The 21,752-nt window shown below is 38.2% G+C and overlaps 1 long non-coding RNA gene across 1 annotated transcript in view; it reads right to left on the reverse strand.

The window, feature by feature from the left end:
• The window catches only part of LOC311434201, a 180,600-nt gene extending 159,418 nt beyond the window's left edge, over positions 1 to 21,182 (reverse strand). The window contains exon 1 of the long non-coding RNA XR_014691315.1: positions 21,086 to 21,182. This is a non-coding gene — a long non-coding RNA (uncharacterized lncRNA). The remainder of the gene's footprint in view (positions 1 to 21,085) is intronic.
• Positions 21,183 to 21,752: the final 570 nt, after the last annotated feature.

The raw sequence follows: 21,752 nt of genomic DNA on the forward strand, positions 1-21,752 counted from the left end.
GACATAGACATACCCTTCATCTTTAGAATGGTAATCAGCAGAGTACTTGTCTCAATTTTGTTGTAATGGTAAACAGTTAAAAAAAGAGAGAACAACAACCATTTTTTAACAAGATTACCAAGTTACCAGGTTTACCATACCTGTAGAAGGTTTTTATGAGGGGTAATATTCCTCCAGGGTTAAAAAGTGGTGAATTTGTTCATAGTATTTCATGCTAAATCCACAAACCTGTCTTCCCCCTGTGAACATTCCCACGCTTGAAAGCTCCCATAACTATATAGGAACAGGCTGCCCAGGGAAGTGGTGGAGTCACCATCCCTGGAAGTCTTCAAAAGACGCTTAGATGTAGAGCTTAGGGATATGGTTTAGTGGAGGGCTGTTAGTGTTAGGTTGGAGGTTGGACTCGATGACCTTGAGGTCTCTTCCAACCTAGAAATTCTGTGATTCAGTGATCCATTTATCCATAGACTATCTTGGGACTTAAAAAAAAAAAAAAAAAAAAAAAAAAAAAAAGAAGAAAGGACATCCTTTGAAGGTATCTTTTTCCACCGCTATGGAGGGAGCCCGGATGACCAAGATTAAATACATAATTTCTAGATTGCTAAAGTCAAAGTAAAATCAACCCCATCTTAATGAGCTTCTCTGAAATCCCTCTGTTACAACTGAAGAGTGAGGCCTCTCAGGACCTGTGCTTCTGCTGCTGATCACCAGTGCCCCTCAGGTGAGTGCAAGGCACCAAAGTAGTAAGATGCTGCACTGTATGGGAGCCTCACATGGAAATTTGGGGGTTCCAAGGAGGCAACATCTCAGAAATAGCCTTCTCTGGGCAAGCCTGGGTAAAGCATGTATACCTTTTCTTCACTATCACTCACGTACATATGTGCAGGTGCAATAAACACAGCTCCCAGTACCTGCCCAAAATAATGCAACATATTTCTCATCAGAAGGAAATGGCAATTTTTTGCTACATTTGTTCAGGTTCACATCCTTTGCATTTGTATGGCTAAAACAGGCAGAAATTCAGTACAGCTAAACGTTGTTTTATTGCCACCCTTGTAATTTTACCAGCTCAATAAAGCATCCAGAAAATGAGAGTGGCTGAATATAAAATTATTATTGATAATAAAACAGAGCCCAAAGATGCATTCTCCCCACGGTATCCCCCTCTATGACAGTCCCACACACTAAAAATGCTATTAAACATAACTTAATGTTTGTTTGACTTTGACAAAGAATTATCACGCTTATCCATCCATGCGTTTTGTTACCATTTTTTTCCAGGGATAGGCAGCAACATGGAAATCAGCTGATGTGCAAAGCAATCCAGGAAGCACCCTAAGTGTATCACAGGATACTGCATGAGTTTACAAATTCAGTCAGTTAACTGTGAAGGAATTTCTGTCCTAATTTTTAAAATCCTGAAAACAAGGAACAGATGTTGAATATGTACTTGTCAATGCAAGAAACCTAATGAAGTCCAAGTAAAAGGATGTGGAGAAGAACAGATGCAGCACAATGCTGAGGAAAATTAGAGAGGAAATGCCACCTATAGAAGGGCTCCTCTGGCAAATCCTCTACACTGTGTGTTGTGTTCAGGCACTATCTTATGTCTTCCTGACCCAGACAACAAAACTACAGAGCTGTGACATCTGCTGAATAAAGTCCATACCCTGCTTACTACTTCCTCTCCCTCCACTTGACCCAGTCAGCACTTGTATTCAGACTGACTGGCACTTGTGAGGTCCCATATTGATTTATTCAAATACATCTGGGGGTAGGGCAGATGCTTAAACAAGTATGCTGTGCACATTTAAAGAATGCCACTGAAGATGGCATTTGGTTTTCTCAGTCTTTTTAACGTGAGTTATGCAGTGATGAAAATAACTGAACTAGCTTAAAAATTCTGGGGATAAAATGCTCAAAAATAATGATTCAGCTCACACACAACTGTTACAATAGCTCCAGATTTGCCATTTCAAGAGAAAGAGTGAAATTTCCTTTCTTGTTTTGCCACAGTAAGACATTAGTGACATTTAGAAAAAATGATCATTCCTGAACTAGGCAGTTATGTTACAATACAGTTTACAACATGGAGATTTATTTTGGCTCGAGGCGAAGTTAAGATTAAAGAGATGGTGCCGCTAAGACTACAAAGGCTCATAAAACACTAAGCCATTATCATGACCTTAATATAGAACTTAGGATTCAAGACATCAGTGGTTATAATAGTCTTATATTCATTTAAAATTCAGCTACAGTTTGTCACAGTCCCCTTTTAGTTTTCATCTAAACTACCCTGAACTTTAGCTGCACAAAGTATTTATTATTTCTTTATTAGCTGCAAAACTCACAAGGACCAAAGGTGGGAAGCATGAAGTTCCTGAGAAATCCAAGAAGCAACTGCAATATTATCCAAGCTGTCCTCTTGTGCTGCCTTTTTATTGCAGAAGGTCAATTTACAACATAATAGAAAACAGAATTACTACAATTTCAGGCTTGCCATGCAGGAATACATTTGCAGAGCATCGAAGACTGAGACAAATTTTCACACCACAACCTTGCAGTCATTAATAAAGAAGATTGTAGTCTCTGTTTGTCAATATGTGTTGTTCTTACAAAATATCAAATCAGCTTTTCCTTGAGGATGGAGGGAGAGAAATGAGTTTGCGTGCAGAGGCTCTACGTTTCAAGTCTATAAAAACCATTATGCTAGAAAAGATAAACTTTTGCATCTTCTGTTTGAAGGTCACTCTCAGTGTAGTAACTATTAGATTGTGATGATTCGAATGTTCCAGTCTGACCCTGGAATTCACCTATACTCCTGCAAAAGTAAGTATTGTTTTTGTGGGGCAAAACTTCACAAGCAAAACAAATGGCAGTCTTCTGAAAGCAAAAATTGTGCAGTTTCAGTAATGCAAATACAATCAACAGCAAAAGCACTGTGAGAAAGAAACTCTGCATGACTACTGGGAAATGACTTTGCTGGAGGGAAGGCACCAGCCTGGAACACCTGAGGCTTCAAGACCAACAGATACGTGCTCTTACCACTTTTCTTCTGGCAGGCAAACAGTGGAAGCATTAACATATTTCTGAATTGTTGACCATAGGTGGCAAGCAAGGCTGCATGACAAGCCTCGTGCCATAAATTCAGTTTCTAACCACAGTTATGAGTAACAAGAATTATGTAAGAGGGTTTTGCTTATTCAAAAGAAATAACGAAACCATGAAAGCTATTAAATCCCAAAAACTACAGAAATACGTCCATATTTATACCTGTAATCTAATCTATGCAAAGTAGATGTTTCCAATAGCAATATGTAGACATTACAGTAAAGGTTTCCAGAAGTGTGTTGCTAGTTTAAAAAAAAAAAAAAAAACCTCCTGCTGAACCCACTGTCTCTGAACAGTTTGTCTCCCTGATTGGGATTTCCTGGTAATACCACAAATTTCCTTGCCTTTCTTCCTTGTCAGACTGCTAATATGAATTTATTTTGGTGTGGCCCAGTAATATGTTACCCCTCAACTCAAAAATAATGTCTCTCCAGGGTAATGCGTTGGATCTTCACCATAAAGGCAACTCCATTCTAAAATCTGACTAGACAGCCAAGCCTTCTCAGATTATAGACAGCACATGTCTATGGGTCCCAGCAGTGAAAGACTCACCCACAGTCACAGCTTCTACCTTGGGGAGCAAATCACCAAGTTTACGCATGGTAAGGAGCACCCATGACAATTAGATTTGGACCATATTTTTTTTTATTCAGTTTCAAAAAGAGCAAGTTCTCAAAAGTAAGAGGAGATAACTGAGCTGAGTGCCTGTTTCTCAACAGATGTCTTTGCCAAATATGAGGTACAGCAGCAAAAATGTGTTTCTGCACTCATCCCCACGCCCAGTTGTACCTCCTTCTGGTTTTCCTTTTTGACTTATGTGAGTTTTTATTTCCTCTCACCTCCTCTCCCACTGTTTGTTGAAATGCATACTTTCACACAGGAATTAATAACAGAGCAATCAAATGGTCATCCAAAGATCAAAAACTTAAGCTGTTGTTTTCAAGCTTTGTTTATGTTTATTAAACTTTTCTAGCTCATTTCATTATTTTTCTGCTTACCCACCCTGCCAAACACCTCTTTGGTGGATAATAAAATAATCCAAATAACAGAAAAACAGACATCTCATCCAATTTCTCTTGGCAGGCAAGAAGGAATGGGATATACCAGATAATTATGGAAAAAAAAAAAAAAAAAAAAAAAAAACAAGAAAGAAAAAAAAAAAAAAAAAAGAATATCACACATCCACAAGTATTTTTTAAATATAAAGACCTCACTATCTGATTATCTCTATTTCCTTCTAGGTGTTCCAAGTCTTCAGAAAATGGCATGATATATATGTATCGGGACATAAAATCTTAGCCTCTGTGCGCCTCTGAGTACCTGTCTATGTCAGCCACCGCAGCTGATCAAAAATTTAAAAGTCTTGGTTTTAAAACAGCCTTTAAAGAATAATGATGGAAAGCATCAAAACTGATATCAGTAAATATTTTTCACAAAGGAAACGGGGACAGGAGGAGAGAAAGCCTGGTTATGATGCTATTAATAAATGATGGAGAGTTTAATTTCAGTATCTTTTCACAGGTTATTAGCAGGCTGATAACTAGGACAGTGTTCATTCATAGTTGCTACACTTCTTCATGCAAACAAAGATCAGTTTTAATAAAATGGAGTCTGCCTGATCTCCTTCAACCGCTTTGTGTTATTAATACCATGTAATTTTCCACCTTAGCCTCACAGTGCTGTTGTTGTCCCTTGGCTACAAAAGGTGTCATCTTAATAAGCAGCATAAGAGCATGTTTGAAGCACTGGGCTTGGGTCACTGAGAGAAGCCAAGCATTTTGTAAACCCACTGACATCCCTGGGTTGAGGCTTGCACCTCCTGACCCAGGATGTGCTCTGTAGATCACGATACAGCTAATGAGGTTGCATGTACCATTTAATTTCTATCACTTTTCCATAATGCATGGCGGAGGAAGGGGGACATCAGGCTGGGCAGCTCCAGCCTCAGAATTTGTGACTAGACAGCTTAATTTCCATTCAAAACGCACCTGGAAAAAGGGACTCCCCATTCCCCCAGAGCACCACAGCAGTACTGGTATTCAGCAGAGCACTGCTCGCAGCTCCCCACACCAACACATGCGCAGGTACAGCAGCCCCCGGCTATAGTCTTGCAGCAGCAATACTTTGCACCCTGCAGAAGGGAGCAATGCTGTCAGCATCTCCTGAGCACATCTGCTAGTCCTTCTGGCCTCCAATTAACATCTCCATCACTATGCACCTGAACTGCTGTTATAAGCAAATTAAGAAACATATTGGGGGAAAATGTATTCTCCTGCTTGGATAGGTCATGATCAGTCAAATACTGTAAAAAATCCTGCCACTCTTATCTGCCTCTCTCAGTAGAACAGTTATTACAGAGCCTAAGAGAGAACAACATTTTTTTCTGCCTTTCAGTGACTCTTTTAGCAACCAAGTCAAATACAATTCTGAGCTGACTGTACTATGTTTCATTTAAGAAGGGCTGTCTTTTCAGTGCATTATATTAGACTTTGGGGGATGCTGCAAAAAATATAAAGGCTACATAACAGGGTCGAATTTGTTATACTCTTATTGAGTATTTGTGTTATTAATTTGTGTTATGTAGCCCCAAAGTACACTTCTGGCATTGTCCTGCATTTCACTGATTAAAACATTAGACAGGCTGTATGTTTTCAGTTTATCTCCCATGTTTCACCCACCATTAAAATTAGCTGTGCAAAAAACATGGGCTTTCACACATTAGCATTTCCAAGGATTTTGTAGTCATTCTGTAGGCTGAAATTGGGGTAAACATTGTCTTCAAGCCACTGCAAGAGGTGCCATGACTTGCCAGTGTGATGACAACCCTTGGGATGCTGAACAGTGTCACGAGGCAAAGGACCAGCAGGAGGCTGGACTGCAGGTAGAGGATCTTCTGCTGTTTGTAAACAGGGAAACTGAACCTTCACCAAAAGGGGCTGTAAGGATATGGAGTTGTCCCTGGCTTGTCATCACCTCTGGATCTCAACTCCTAAAGGAGTCAAACCTCTGGAAGGAAAGAATAATAATAAAAAATAAAATAAAATAAAATGCTGTTCAGCATTCAGTATCCAAAGGAGCTGAATGGGATTCTACTGATCTTACAAAAGCTCTTATTCCCACTATCACTAAATAAATATGAATTCTTAAAAAAAAAAAATGTGCTTACACCATCACATTTCTCTCTCTTCCTCCCCTCTGTCCCCCACCATGCTTCCAAGAACTGACAGGTGGGAGGCAAAAGAAAGAAGTAAAAGAGAGAAATAATCTAACCTTGGTTATTTTAGAAGGAGTTCTTAACCACTGTAAATCACACAGCCAATTTTCTCCCATTTAGAAATCCCCAATCCCAAATAACATTTACTAAGGTTTCTGAAATTATGGTAAAGTTGCACTGTTATTAAAGTCACTGAGTGAATGGAATAAAGCAATGTAGTTGTGTGCAGCTGCAAAATAGAAAATATTAGTGTTTTTGAGTTTGAAGTTATCTCAGAAAATGTGTTGTGTGCCATTAGAATCAATTAATTAATAAAAAGTTTAAGAAATAGAGGCCAGCCAAACTAATCATTGCCAAATCTTCTGGATATTCAGCCATCTAATTTAGAAGAAAAAAAAAAAAAAAAAAAGTGGCAGTGGCAGTGGGAATACAAACTTTGGTGTTTCTCCTGGAAAGGACTAAAGGACTATGGGGTTTTTAATGACATAATCTCGGTCTTTCATCCAGCAATTTTTACCACCAAGAACACTGTAATTCCACTCATTGCTAACACTTGAGTTTCTAGAGATTAGATTTTGGACTTGTTAGCTGACTTTTTCAATCCTACTGCAGGATTTAGGGTGCTCATTCTCTATAGTTCTTCATTTTACAAGATATCAGGACATCATTATTTTGCTGGAGCTACAATATGCCAGGTGTGTGTGGCTGTGTAATTACAAGTAATGATTACTGTAGAAATAATCAATTACTTGTTCAAGTGTTCTATCTACACATCAGTAACTACACTGAGGAGGTGATTCTTGAGTATCTGGAGCAACCTCAAGGAAAACACTACCTGAGAGAAAAGCTGCATCATAGACCTCCAGAGCAGGTAGTATCATGATAGGAACCTCAATAATTCAGCAGTAGACATCCTGATTATCCACATCCTTATGTCTGATGGAAAGTGGTAACTTTAGCACAGCAAATCATGAAGACACTTTGGAAAATCTAATCACCCTCAAAATTCACCATCATTTGGACTTCGGGCTGCTGATTTTTATGTATTCATATGTTTCAAAAATATTAACAAGCTTCACAGCTTTCTGATCAAATACATTCAGTCTACAGTATTAATATTTTTAATATTAATGATAGATCTTGGGCTGCATGACTGGGAGAGCAATGACTTTCCATTTGTGACCACTGAAATTGTATGGGCTCACCAGCGTTCCAGAGGCATTTGGATAATGCCTTTAAGAACAGGCTTTAACTTTTCATTAGCCCTGAAATGGTCAGGCAGTTGGACTTGATCTTTGCAGGTCCCTTCCAACTGAACTATTGTACAGTATTTTATTCTATAAATCAGTCATAACTGTTAGTATGCCAAATTACTCAACAGATATTAACGATAAGAGTAAGTAACCTAAATATGTCCTGGGTACTGGCCTAAATAAGTCCTAAATATGCTAAAATCTTGCAACCCAGCTGTAAGACCTGCTGTCATTTCATACTAATATCCAAATTTCAGAAACAAAGTTATTCAACAGGATTTACAGAAATACAAGCATGGTTGGAGAAGTGATATATCACACCAGTGACACTACCTTTGAAACAGTCCACCCTCTAACACAGGAGCTTTATTCAAACCATATACATATCATATGTAAAACTAAGATTTTTAGTCTATATTAGCAAGATCTCACCAATCTTTTGGCCAGATATGTGGGCAGTCTTGGGAATGTGAAGATAGTACATATAAGAAATCCACGCAGATTCAGCTTCCTTACATGAAAAATGATCACAGGGTCTTTGTTGCTGCTACTTTTTGCAGTATGTGTCTGGTAACACCTCCACATACCTCAGCAGTTGCTTTTTCTACTTCAGCTGTGACATCTTTCCTTTATCTTCCCAAGGACAGTTTCATTGGCTTCCTTTATCTCCTGTTCTACTTAGGGAGTTTTAAATCACACGGTGGCAGGTATTCTTCCCATTACTTTTTATGGTTCGGTCATTGGTTACTCATGCAAATGTGCTGCCAGCTACAGACTGCTTGGCCTAAAACCCTGTCTCTGATGACCCTCTTAGGATGAAGGTGGCGACCATCCAAATCAAGGTCTGACATGGTATGTGTCTCCACCCCTCAGTACCTCCAGGGATGTAGTCAGTACTAGAGCTAAAAGTTATTTCTGGTTTATGCCCTTGATCAGCACAAGAAGCACCTACCCAGTCTTAGATCTCTGGGCAAGTTGTCAGTTTGGTACTTCTCATCACTCAGCCAATAATGACGCCATAAGTCACTGACATAAAATTTCCCACATTTGCATTAACTACCACTGGCCATTTGCCACTACCCAGGTGGACATTTCACTAGGGATTGCTGGATGGGCAGCACAGCTTGCTAGAAATCCACAATGTTAGGTGCTTTCAGAGGCTTCAGCTACCTGGATCATCTTAAAGGAAAGCCAGAAGCCTTTTGCAGCTTTGATGAATAGATGCTTTAGGATCTTTTTGTTTCAAGAGGTAAAGCTTTTTGTAATAAACCCTCCAAATAATCAGTTCTGACAGCACTTGTCCCACTTCAGCCTATTTACACAGTTATCCAAATTATGAATCAATGCTTATTCTTTCTCATTCATTCTCTTGAGGAATGAAAAAGAAATATTAGTATACATCACTCATGAAAATGCCTTAAACTACTGGAAACAGTCTGAGAGCAAGTGCTGTTGTGTAAACACTACAGTCATTTTTCTGTCTCCTATACAATAGCTGGCATGAACAATAAAAATAAATGTTCCTATTGATTTCCTATCTGTTATTCCTTTTCATTCCCAAGGCATATTATTGAAAATATATCAACACACATTCTATATGAAGAAAGAGACAAGTATATATATCTTAACATTATAGTCACTAATGGAAAGACTGCATTAAAAAAGCATGATTTAACCTTATGAAATCATGTCGTCATATTTTTCTTCATTCATTGCTTCAACATGGCTGACTTTTGGTTCTCTCCAAAAATCTGCCAGTATATTTATTACTGGCTTATTGTGTCAAGTACTGAGCCTTTCTTAGATAGTTTAAGCATCTGTAAGGTTCTGCCTAAAACAACAGTTAAATGTCCCGTTGAGTAACATAGCCCTCTTCCTATATATCAAAGAATATATTTTCCTTAAACATCCAATGAAAAATGTTTTTCCAGTAAGAAAACTGCATGTTGCCTGATTTTGCAATGCAACTCAGTGTGTGCATGTAGTTCCTGCTGTATCTTCCCTTTCTGCTGTCTCCTGCCTCCCAGAAAGAGGTGCAGAGAAGCACCAGAGGAGCAGACTGGAGTAAGGAGCTCCTAGGGGACTGTGGTCATAGCAGAAGTGAACCAGCAACAACCATGGGTCCAGTTCTGCCTTACGTCTTCTTGAGTGACAAGCAAAAAGTGAAAGAGGGTCAACATATGATGAAATTATAACTAACGTCTGCAGACTGAAGGAAAAAGAGTTAAAAGGCAAATGTCAAAATGTCTAAAATTTTGCATCCAGATCTATTTTTGGAGGTACTCAGATGAAGAGCTCAAGGTGCAGTACACCAAAGATTTACCACCTTCGCCTCCCTGCTGAAATACATCACTTAGCTCAGGATGTTTCCATTTCCTTTGGAACCATACTGGTTACATCCAGATCTAAAAGGCTTTATACTCCAAAATTAGAGCAGCTCCACATGCTGCTCAGCTCCAGTGACCCAGCACTGTGTTACTCAGTCTGCACCTTCTTTCATTTCCTTGAGAACTACCTCTGTGCCAAACTATACTGTTTTTACTAACTCCATGGTTCCCCTGTGCCCATGGACAAGACCAGCAGAAGAGGCAGAGTAAGTAACTTAATGTTTCACATTTGGGTGCTTTGCTATAATTAAAATGAGTCTTGTACATGAAATCTAACTATTAGCCATGATTTTTGCTCTGTATCTGTAGAGCATCCTGTAAAAACCCTAAAACCTTCCTCAATCTCTCTCTCTGTCTGTCTCTCTCTCTCATTACCTTATGTTAATTTTAGGCTTGTTTCCTTTATAGAAAAGTCATTATACTACTGTCATTACAGAAAAGAGTGCAAAGTACTTCCTATTGTCATCACTAGAAAATTAACCTTAGAACCGTTTAAACCTAATTGAGGAATTTTTTTTCTGAATAGGTGCTTTCATACTACCTTCATGGCACAGTAATTCTGGCTATCATAAAAATGTCTTTTGATGGCACAACTTTCCTCTTTCAAGAATAATCACAAAATTATTCTAGTTTTATATACAAAATTCAGTGCAGCCATGGCTCCAGTTTTCACAATGGTTTCTCTATCCACTTGCAAAAATGGGTACTAATGGTCCTGCCACCACTCTAAGTGCATGTACAAATATTAAATGCATTAATTTAAGAAGCTGACAACAGCAATCCAGGTGAGTAGTTAATTCTCCATGCAAGATGATATATACACTTAGGACCAGAATGATTATTTTAACTTTTTGCACCTAACCTAAAGCACACTAATATTTAACTCTCCGACAAGTGAATAAAGATGTGTAATTACAGACAATGAGGTCAGCCTTGGACAGCTGGAATTAGACACCTTTCACCCATGAGGGTGCCTCTACAGCACTGCCAGTTTTAAAGGGATTGTGGAGGACTATGATCATATAATAAGAACTTTGCTTAATCACCTTGAAAAGCTGGGCTAAGTCCAAAACTTCATGGCAAATTGTACAATACCTGTGTCAATTGAAAAACATGTTTCTTGTTGAGACCTACTGAAATCAAACAGAGAGTTCAGCTGAAAATGGTCATCTTAAAGGAAACAGTTACTCCTGTGAATTACTGTACATATGTTCATTGAACTCAACATTACTGAAGTTTTTTTATATGTATCGATGGCATCAAAGCCTAAATAACACTTAACATTGGCTTGGTTACCACACTCCAGTTCTTAATGCAGCAAAAGAAATAGCCTTCTCCACTAGTTATCTAAGATATAAAAATAGTATTTCAAAATACTTGTATCACATTAAAAAGAATTTTAGAATAGTCTATCCACAAAGCTAATTTGACTTCTAGTTACAACCATCACTGAAAGGTAAAATTAATATACTTAATATCTGATTAAAAACTTTAAACAAACATCAAAATAATGGTTGATTAAGTTGAAATTAACATGGCCTTTCTTGTTCATTTACTTTTTACTAGTATGAGTTAGTTAAATAAAAGATATTACCTCTCCCTATAAACCTTGCCTTTTCTTCTACCCTTCAGCCATATTAGCTACAGCATTATCATAACCCATTTTCTCTCCCAGGGCACTCCATCCCCTCAGCTGTGCAGCAGGGATGACCAGAATTCAATCTGCCTGTATCCAGCATCTCAAGATCCCCAAACTGATACGATAGGTGTCATGCCAAGGAGTCTTCTCAGATGCATTGATGTCTTCCCCCAGTCCACATCAGGCTCCAGAATTTTATTTCTGAACACTTGGATGCTGCTCCCACTAAAGCAGAGAACTTGCATCCCAAGCTAGCAAAGTCTTTAAAAAGTGCTTTATTACCAGTGCATGCATATAAGTGTGGGATTTCTCTGCACAGACTGATTTTTAAAAGCCCAGTTCCTGACAGATGGAAGTCTTAAGCAGCTACATTCTTCTTATTTACGTGCAAAGATCCTCTGTGAAGATAAAGATTCATTTGTTTTCCTGAAAAAAAGTCTTCTAAGTAAGGAGTGGGAATGTAATGCATGTATTCAACCCCTCTCAAGTTTAATTCATTTACTCATTATCTCAAAGATCTTCTCAAGCTGTCGACACAGAAAGGCAGAACACTTTAGTTTACTACCACTTCATTTTCAAGAAGCATTATATGAATATTACCTGTGCAATAAACTGGTGAGTTATAAGTATCTGTCAGCTACATTTTTGAGAGTTTGCCCTGAATTTCCAAAAACACTCAAGTGATTTAAGGTGTCCTGATTTTATATTCTCAAAAGCAGCCAACTGCAGGTTACTAGGGATCCTTAACCTTGACATTTGCTATTCTGTTTTGTGTGACAGAAACCTGTCTACATCATCTGCATGCATGGGTGTCTACCACTTTGAAACTCTCTCCCTAGTGGAGGTTGGATGCACAAACCCATAGGCTCCCAGACATAGCAAGTTGTTCTGTAAAGATCAACTCCCAGAGACTTGCTTAGGCATAGGCAGTAGGATTCAGAGCAGAAGAAAGATTACAGCTGAAGGAGTCCTTGCTTAAATCAGTAGGCCACAAAGCCAATGATCACTTTAACCAATTCTGCAAGCCCTACTGGTGTTAAAATGCATGTGCCAAGATAGGACACATTTAAAAATAATTACTATGAGTAAAGTACAGTAGATAATGTGAGCCACAAAAACATGACCAGTTGCCTGGAAGTAAAGCTGAAATGTTAATGAGTTGTAAAAGCACCTATTTAGTGAGAGAATCTGTTACTTCATTTATTAGAACCTTTTTCTTTCTTCTTTTTTTTTTTTTTTTTTTTTTTTTTTTGGCTTGAGCAAGTTTAGCAATAAAATTCCCTTTCATTTTTGCCATCTACCTTTCCATCAACTATATCGTCTGCTTTCAAGCTTCATTGTTAATCTTATTCTGAGGGCAATTTAAAAACCACTAGATCTCAGTTCTTTCCAGACACAGTTGCTATGGTTACATATATGCCAATATACATCTGGATGAAAGGAGGAAGAACATCTGACTGTTTGCCTTTTAAAAGGGAGAGCATTATAAGCCACAGTTAAAAGTACAGCTGAAGATCATTTCCCCAGCTCTGCTTCAAGTCAGTGGAGGCAGACCTGGACTCCATGCCTCCCCCATCTCCCATGAACAAACAGTGTGCAGATTGGCCATGCTGCCCTCAGAAAGCACTTCTGCATGACTTCTACTCTGTTAAGACTTACACTCTGTGTCATGTTCAGTTCTGCTTTATTTTGCTGGTTATTTCCCCTCCTTTTCTCACACTACACTACCTTTGGCAACTACTTGGCCTTATGGTTATTGACTCAGACAAGATTCAGTTTACAGAAGCAGACAAGGCACATCTAGCAAGCTATTATTTTGCCTCAGTGTCACCAGTGAATAGCACTTACTGCCACAATTGGGCCAGTCAGGCCGACCATACTCTGGAGAAAGCAAGAAAAAAATCTAAAGTGTCAGTGTTTTTCACAGCATTCTGCTTCTTTCTTATACCTGAGTATAACAGTTATTCAGGTCATTAGTCACTATTTGAAGATTCATATTTTTATTAGTGTGGAGAAAAAGCTGTTGCCTCTCAATTACATATACCCTGGAAGATCAAATTCTGTAGCTTTAGCTCAAGACATTGATCCGTGCACAGAGAACTTAAGTCCATGTGAATTTACTTCAAGTCTTCCAAGAGAAAAGGTGACTGTTTGCTTTGCTTGTCTTGCAAAATTATAAGACATCTTTTCTTAAGTGAGCATAGTTCTTACCAGAGCACAGATCTATCATATAGGCTCTACCTTGAGTTTTTTCAGAGAAAAACTTTATTATAAACCAATACAGTACTTTGTCCATCAAAATTATTGAAGCGGCTCCCTACCCCATACACAAGATGCATCCCTGTACGAGCTTCAGAGAAGAGAAGCTCCACAAATAAACTATTTCTCCCCATGAGCCAGGACCCAGGGCAAAAAAATGAGACAGAGTCTTATGAGCTGATCGGAACAGACTGAGCAAGAAAAATGTCTTCTTATTATCAAATATAATGACCAGGCAAATGATGAATATGCACGCACTATGTCTTTCTTACCATCAACTACAGTGAGGCAATAAGAGGAACCAAATATTGAAAATCCCTCTCCCTTGGGAAACCTCCACTTTACTTATGTTTATGCTCTATTCCAGTGCCATGAAAATTAACATTAAATTTACAGTGTATTAACACATTTGCACAAAGCCTAAGCAGGGATGAGATAGTCATTACTGATACTAAGCTACTGATACTTAAATAATTGCTTTCCTTTATCAACCTTATTATCAAATGATCTTGTTACAGCTAAAGAATTACCTATAATCATTTGCACAGAGAGGATTTTAAGTCTGATCAGAAAAGAATCATTAAACAGTAATTAAAATACCGCATGTGCTCTCTGTATTTGGCTCGAAAGCTTGCAAGAGCAGCCTGTTAAACAATTCCTGCTAAGTGCAGAGATAAAGCAAGGTATGTCTGTACTGAGTGCACAACTGGGAGCTGGAAACATGACTTTAGTCCATTTATAAAGTTTTCTCATTAGGTTTCGATTCAGGAGTAATGCCAAAATGGTATTTAAAGGATATTCAATCACTCATGACAGAAAAGCTAGACTGACATCGCACAAATAGTGTTTGATTATTACCAATCTATCATGTCAGTAAGCAGGAGGAAAAGATACATTTCAATTGATTTCAAAAGATCACCATGACAAATGGGTTCCAGGAAGCTGGGCAACAACAGATTTCAGATCCTGATTAATTTTGTATAAACAAAACTGCATACTCTGGCCTTTCTTAAGAATACAGCACAATCCTCAATGCAAAATTCAAGCGGTTATATGACCAAACACTGGCTTATTTTCTTACCAGTCTTTTATTTGATTCTTGTGTTTGTAGGCTAAAGCCCCGTAGTGCATCAGTCTGCTCAGCTCTCCAAGAGGTAGTGGACTCTACAACACTCATTAAAATTCTAGACTTCTACTCATTTGTAACATTGTCATGGTAAGTAAGAAGTGAAATAGTGTCCTTGAGAAAATGACCCCAAATATTTGGGGGACAATAAGAGTTGGTCAAATTACATGGGAGGAAGTAATACAATCAGGAAGGCTATGCTCCAAACACAATAGAAAGGGAATGTTACCCACTGGCACTGTACTGCACAATCTGCTACCCACAGCCACTCTGAAGGGGTACCAGGTATCTCCGCCAATAAACAGACCTATTGGTTGAAGCAACATTCTCCACTGCATCAGTTTTGACTTGCTATGGACACTGGTGGTGAAATTTGATGTGTATTGTTCTCCAGAAACAACACAGAGATTTTCCCGTATTTTCCACAATCCCAGATTTGTTTGCCAGGTAAGCATGGAAGAAATATTGGCCTGCCAAACATAAGGAAAAAGGGAGGTAAAAATAGTAATCACAAGTTAAAAATAGTGATTACAAAAAAATCACAATCTAACACTGCCCAAACACCAAGTGCTTACAGAAAGATTACCAGCATATATGATCCCTCATAAAGGGTTCCGTTGTTTTTTTTTGTTTGTTTTTTGTTTTTTTTTTAAAAAAAGAGAGAAAAAAGAAAAAGAAAATCACATGGAAGTATATGAGATATATTTGTTAGATTATCTGGTGATTAAGACAAATAAATCCTTGCAGAAACTCCCATTTTTTCCAGCTTTTCCATGTAGGGTATCTAGATCTTTTTCTGGGGCTTCTCCACTCAGTATACCACAGAATGTATATTAAATTTTAAAAGTCCCTTAAAGATGCCTTTCTAGTGGTGGAGAAAAAGAGGGAACAAGGGAGAATTTCTTCTGTGCAGGCTATTACCTGTATAGCTAGAACCATGTAACTAGGAGATAGCGTTGAATATTACTGCATGTCATAGAAGACTAAGTGCAAGAAGTCATAAAAAACACAAGTACCTTCATCATGCTCCTTTCACATTAACTCTGGTGGTCAGGGCAATCAACATGAAGAGAAGAAGTGTTACCCCTTTCCCTAATGTGAATAATGATTAACTAAGACTGTCTAGCAATGAGGGAAATATTCCAATAATTAATGGGGGAAGTGTGAAATGCAGTCTGCTGGTTTATTCATCAGCTGAGGAACATAAGAAAAGAATAAGGTGAACAGTATGGGTTGATATGGGTTGAGGTAGTGAAAAAAAAAAAAAAGAAAAAAAAAAAGAATTAACCCTGTGGTTCAGTCTTCTGGTGCACTGGAGCAATTGTAATAAATAAATAAATAAATAAATAAATTAATTAATTAATAACATTTGCCTTTGCAGTGGTTACATGAATATGAATCAGTGAGAGGCAGTTTTTCATTGGAATGACTGAATGTAGAGACCATTTTTTGGCACTTCTACCATGCTTCCTTCTTCTGGCAACTGGGAAGAAGCACACACACTACATTTGAGTGACACCCAACAGACAGATACATTACAAAGGCTTTGGGAAATTCCCTGAATTTCAGATAGTGATCCTGAATTCTGCATTGTAAAGCGAAGAGGAGAGCAGAAAAGCAGTTCACTTCCATATGTGTCCATAGTTGTTCCTTTTTCACTGAGGTTACAACCATGGCTGAATGCCTGAAAGTCTGATTTCAAATTTCTCTTAAGATCAGTTTCTCAGTACAAACATCTTTATTTCTAGTTGCAATGGCAACGGCTTCCAGAAAGAACATCCCTAGATTATCTCACAGTGATTCTGAGCTACAAGGTTTAATCATGATTAGCTAACAGCATGCTAGACATAATTTCTCCTGGTGTAGTAAGGCTATAAAACTCAGTCAGGAGCACAGCAGCCATTTATTCTTCAGAACAAATTTTGCACTGTGATAAGCTTTTACTCATGTTTTCAGTGACACTGTTCATAAAGTGAGGGGCTACTCAGTGAGAGTAAGAGAAGCAGAAATGAGATCTGTGATTGGTATCAATCCTTGTAAAGTTATACGAACCACAAAAAAAGTCATCTTTCTGGTCAGCTCCTATAGGACGTTCTGAGCACATGTAAAAACAGAACTGCTGACCTAATTATTTCACGTCTCATAAGAACATTAAAAATAAATAAATAAAATAAAAATCTGCTCTCGGATCTGAAGCCTTGTGTGACAAGTTCCAGTCCATTTACTAAAAGCCCTTGACATACAGAATTCATAGCCACTTTGACAGCCTTAGTTAGAAGCATGCCATTATAATCTGTCGCTCAATGTAACTATTACCCCAAAATGATGTTCCTGCATATTCAGCCTGTGAGACATGGGCAGGCAGCAAAGAGAGAGGAAGCTGGGATAGCCTGGCACCTGAAGTGGGCTTCACTGCCTCACACTCACTGATGGCTGAAAAATGCACTTTGAAGTTAATCACATAGCTTTCACCTCAATAACCAGTGTAGACCTTGAATGTTTAATTATGCTACTGGTTTTATACCTAATCAATCTTTTTCATTAAAATCCAGCGAAGCAGACAACTGAGATAATTACTGAAGAATCATCTTAATTAAAAATTTTAGCTTCTAATTAAGAGTCATTGTTTACCTCATCAGAAAGCCATTAGGATTCAGGACAAGGTTGCCCTGTTCATTATGTTTCCACTCTTTTTTCTTTTTTTTTTTTTAAGCTTTGAGCAAAGAGAATGATACAGGTTTTTATGTTAAAAAAAAAAAAAAAAAAAAAAAAAAAAAAAAAGAATTATTATAGTTGTCCCAAGAAAATGAAGAACATGCACTAGCCAGTGTCACCATTTGTTAGAAGCCCCATAGCATATTTACATCCAGAGTAATTACTGGATATCTTTGCATATAAATTGAGACTGCATCAGTCCTTGAAGATAAAGCTATTTCTACACTTAGAATGGACATGACCTCCTAAAAGATTTTTTAATTCCTTTCCAGCTAAAATAAATATAATTTCAAAATTCCTCAACACTTCTATCCTTCAATCAGAAACTTCTCTCTGCTTTTTACTGCTATTTTCACAAATGCTCATCAGACTGAGGTCCACTTCAACTTCAGGAGAGCACAATCGGTCTTTGCAACTAGGGAACTAGAAATGCATAGCAGTCAAATGCTGTCACTGAAGATGTGCAGCTTCACCACACCGATACTCACTGCAAGGTATTGGCACCAGCCATGCAAGTGCAATGATGCTTCAACTGGCAGAATTGATCAGGGAAAAGAATTATCCACTCCTAACCCTTGCAGTTTTCCCCTCTCTGTACATTTATAGGCAGAAAGCAAAAAACAAAAACATCTCCATATGGAAGATTTTTCCACCTGTACTTCTAGCCTGAAAATTTTTAAAAATCATGATGATGTCAGACTAAAATGCTGAGTTCAGGCATTTGAAATGCAAAGGTAAACACCTATAGGTAAAATGGTTGCTTGTAAGTACTGACCATCTGCTATAGAAAAAGCAAATGATGTTAGGATCAGCAGTAAAACAAAATAAAGCCTATTTTATAGAAACATCTTGTGCCATGTATTTTTATTTATTTTTAGTGGAATCCTGAAGGACGTGGTATAAAGAACAATACAAATATTCAGTTACACTTCTCAATAGACCAGTATTTCTGACCCAGGGAGTTCACACTGAGAACAACAAAAATTATCATTAAACTACACATTCATCACACAATCCACACAAACTTCATATACATCAACAACAACAACAAAAATCCCCACACCACTGACCAAAAAAAAAGAAAATCACAACACTGACAAACATGGACAAATACACAGACTCCACCGCTCATCCCTTCACCACATTATAACAACACAAATTCTTCCCACATATATATATATATATATATACATATATATATATATTCTAACAACACCCAGTCCATGAGGAACTGAGAAGACAGTAAGTATTAAGAGTACAGAGAATTTCTTCTTCATGAAAGCTCTGTAACCATTTAAGTAGGTAAAGGTCGAAAGAATGGCTGCCAGAGAATTCATATAAAACTTTCAGGTACCACCTGGATATTACTAATTTAAGTAATAATTGTCTCTATCTGTAAGAATGACGATTGTCATTCAATGAAGGTACAAGATACAATCAAGATACAAGATTCAATCAAGATACAAGATAGCCAATTATGGTGCAGAAGAAAGTACTGGATTATAGGTTTAGGGTGGTTTTTTGTTTTTGTTTGTTTGTTTGTTTTTAATGGGTGAGAGAGACAGAAGAAACGGAAGACAATTAAAAGGCAACTACACAGACGAGTAAATAACAGCAGATTCTACCTGTTTTCAGACAAAGAGCTTTACTAGCCAGCGCCAGCACTTCTTAGTCAGCTGTCCTTGCTCTAACCTGTAATAAAATCTGATTGCAGGAGTCTGAAGCAGTTCTTGCTCTACTCAACAAATAATTTGAGAATACACAACGGAGTGGTAGGCAACCAGCTATAGTATAACAATACCCTGGATCACACACCAAGATGGAGATTTTAGGGGGGTCTGAAATGCTAATAGGTGTACATTTGCTTAGGACACTAACTCAGTGGAAAGGCAAGATAAAAGGTTATGTCTACTGATGCACCTGGGTGATCTTACTGAAGTTTCAGGTGACTTACCCTAATTTAACATTTAGATCTTCAATTTATTGTCAAATACGGGCTGTACAATTTCTAAGGCACCAATGTTCCGACTGCACCATCATTGAACTGACCAAAGTCTCTTTTCCAGCAAGAGTCTCAGGCCCTCATGGGAAGCCACATCCCGTAAGAGTATTCAGATATCGGAGGTCAAATTGGACTCCTCAAGCTTTCTGACTTGGATGAGTGAGTCCTGTGTACATTCCCACCACTGCACTAGAAAAACTTTTTAAAAAGATTGAGAGACAGAAAGGCAGATATTTTATTTTGACAGAAGAGAAGCAGAGGAAGACCTACACCATAGCCTCACCATTAGAGAATTCACACCTATCACACCTTTCTACATTTCATCTCCCAAGTGAAAATGGCCTCTCATCACTGGGATCTTGGATTTAGAGGAAGGAGGACTGAGAACAAGAACAAGTCTATCACTTTAAGAAACAACTAAGTTCTCTAAATTCCAAAGCAGGTTTATGATTGGTCATCCAAAACAAGAGTGAAGCATTTATTTCCAGTAAGGCGTTCACAAGAGAGGTTTTCAGTACTGTGTCTGTGGGAGTTCAGGAACCTCTGCACTCAGCTCTATTGATTCTCAGTTGTCAGCACCTCTGCCTCCCCATGCAGTACAAGGAAGCCTATGTAGTTTGATTTAGGACAGATGCCTTCCAGTTACAAGATGCTAGGGTAACAAGAAGCCTAGTCCTTGTAAAGCTAATCCCTATCCACCATTACAGAGTTGGCTGTGAGTCATTTACTGGTCAAGAATGTGCCCATATAAAGACTTTATTGTAGACACTAATGGAAAACACATGCCAAACTAGTTACTTATTACAGCTGTAGGAAAGCTAATGACATGAAACAGCCACAGTGCCTCTCTACTTACCCCCCATAAAAGTTCAGGTCTGTCTCTTTAATTGGCAGAACTAAATCAATTTATCACTTAATTATGTGTCATTTTATGAAGAAAAGTGACGTCTGATTTGCTTGCAATCCTACTTATCAGACCTGGAGTGGCTAGAAAATCAGAGATTTAAACATAAAAAAACTCCTGCCTTAACCGCATGCACTCAGCTTAGCAGCTGCTTTAACAAAATAAATTATCTGCTTAGCTGAGTAACCAAATTTCAGAGGTTCTGAAGTGCAACAGTAGTGAGGAGTAAGAAGTTGTAAGGTAAATGTAAAGATTTTGTAGGCTAGTAAAATGTATTTCTAACTTGTGTAGATGAGCAAAGCTTTGTCTTCTCATTCTTTTGCTATGCAGAAAACTCTGAAATGAACACCAGAAGAAAAGATTCAGCCTTTTAAGCACATGACGTAAATAGCTCACAATCCTCATGTCTACCTATTTAATCTAAATTTACAGAGGGATTTTACAAAGTCTGAGTAACACTTAATATTACACCTACCTGAGGCCCCAGGACAGAAGATGTCCATATTTGCCCTGCTGCTAGGGCTGCTTTGCTCAGATGGTTGTAGGTCCTTGTCTCTGGGACAGCAATGGCAGTGCCCCCTGCACAAACAGGAATATTAACATATAGTGATGCAAGGCTTACCATATTAAGAACTGGGAACAGCCAGCCAGCAGCAGGTTCTTCTATTAAGTGAATAAAAAGTTAGTAGTAAAGAAACCTCTCCTCAAAGGAGACCTAGCAAAAGCTGCGTTTGAGTCCTTTGAAAGAGATGTGCTCATTTGGGTCAGCTTGAGGATGCAGAAGTACAGAGAGGCCTCTGATTATAGTTATCCTTTCTGGGGAAAGCTAATCAGCTTACCCTCACCTGCCTGCAACACTGAAGGCAGCACTGCAACTGCCACTGCAACACAGGCAGCCTGGGGATAGGGAAAGTGCATCAAAACTAGTCCACATGCCCACACTCGCCTTCAAAGCAGAGTGGTTAAAAGGTATGAAACAGAGTGAGAGAAGAGATAATAAAAAGAATCTATAGATAAACAGGCGTTTTAATAGATCCAGGAAAGGTGCTAGCATTACTCAAAACTTACTGAAAGTTTAGTAACTGTAGCCTAGACAGAGAATAAAAGAAGAGCCGAGTCAATAACCAAACCCAAGTACTGCA

The sequence above is a fragment of the Aythya ferina genome, assembly GCF_964211825.1.
Source record: "Aythya ferina genome assembly, chromosome: 3".
Taxonomy (NCBI): Eukaryota; Metazoa; Chordata; class Aves; order Anseriformes; family Anatidae; genus Aythya; species Aythya ferina.